This window comes from Drosophila navojoa, chromosome 5 (genome assembly GCF_054131105.1).
Source record: "Drosophila navojoa isolate 15081-1374.11 chromosome 5, UAZ_NAV_1.0, whole genome shotgun sequence".
Classification (NCBI taxonomy): domain Eukaryota; kingdom Metazoa; phylum Arthropoda; class Insecta; order Diptera; family Drosophilidae; genus Drosophila; species Drosophila navojoa.
The window spans coordinates 2,894,724-2,896,466 of record NC_142893.1 but is presented as its reverse complement, the minus strand read 5'-3'; positions in this window follow the sequence as shown (position 1 = coordinate 2,896,466).

The window sequence follows — 1,743 nt, the reverse complement described above, 5'->3', positions numbered from 1 at the left end:
ATTGAATTCGATTCGAGAATTGTCCAGTTATACAGTGTATGTAGATGAATTGATGTAAATAATAGAACTTATATGAAGTTCATGACAAAATATTAATTAGAAAATAAATATGAGATATATTCATCTCTGTCTCACTCTCTCTCCCTCTCTGATTCTCTCTCTCTCCTATATACATAACTGAATGTGCAACAGAAAGTCAAAATGCTGCCAACGACGATGAAAACTCAATTTAATTTGCTGAAAGCTATTGCTTTACACGGCACGTACAACAAATTTCAAATGAGACACGTTGATACACAACAACAACAGCAACAACAACAACAACAACAACAACAACAACAACAATGGCTCAGGCAACTGCTGATGGCTAAATTTAATAAATATTACACGTATCTGATATGAACATCTATAAACAGACATATATACATACAAATATACAAATATACACACATACATACATACATACATGCATATATATATATATTCTATATAGAAGTCGAGTCGAGCTTATTAAAAAGCGTCTGTCATCGCGCATACGCCATGTGCGCCTGTCAGCCTGAATGCACTTATGATATACATACACATATACATATACTATATCGCATGTCTATACGATATATTCGATATATTTGTATGTCACACGCGGCTGTTAATGAATTTTTGTAAAATGTAATTGCAACAGCCGTGCAATAATTGCTGTTTATGCTAATTGAAAATCAATATGAAAATTATTTGTTTGCCTCACACAGTGCCAATGGCACTCCAATTGTGTTTTCGAGTGCCATTGGCTTTATTTTATTTGCTGGCATTTTAATTGTTTGCTCTGGCGCTCTCTATCAATGAAAAAACCTTCAAAAATTTGCGGCTGCTCGCTGACAATTACCTGCTGAAAGAGCGTCTGGCGTTAATTGGGCTTAAAGCGCAGCTGAATTTGACTATGGATATAGTTGATAGATATACACAATGCACAAGTAAATACCGTTATATAATAAAATTTACGATATATCGATATAGCTAGAGGAAATCCATTTCTAGTCATTGCAGTTATGCTGCTGTTGAGGATATATCTATGATATTTCATTGCTTGATAACGGTTAACAGAAAGTACAGTCAAGTGTGCTTAGACTCGAACTAAGTACACACATAAAGCCTCAACTATATGTGGCATTCATTACGCACTTTGACTGCTCTCAATTTGTTGTGGATGCAATTCCAAAGCAAAGCGAAACATAGGCGATGTCTATCGAAAAGCAATATATTTTGCTGCCCTTATTAAATTTCAATTTCGATATATTATAAAATGTTGCTCTATGGCAAACCATTTTATGTTTCTATGTTTCATTGCCAGCTGAAATATGAGTGTTGCTCTCAGCTGCAACTGTTGCCCTGCCCGTTTGCCAACTGCGACAAACAATGCGCATAATCGAGTTAGTCGCCAAATAATGGTCTGTATTTCGGTCATAATTTCAGCTCTGATTGCATATTATGCATATAATGAGACGAATTGGACTGGCTGTATAATATCTGTATACAGCAACAGAAACAGGAATGGAGAAAAAAAACAGCAGAAATACACAAATACGGGGCGTATACTTAATCTGGGCAACGGCCTACGAGGAGCAGCGTTTTGGGCCAGCCAGCCGCACAAAAGAGCCAGCGGTTATTTTTGCTCTTTATGTCAAATGAAGCGTGCAAATGCGGCAAACGCCCCATGACCCCGCCCGGGCCCCAACCACTTGCTGT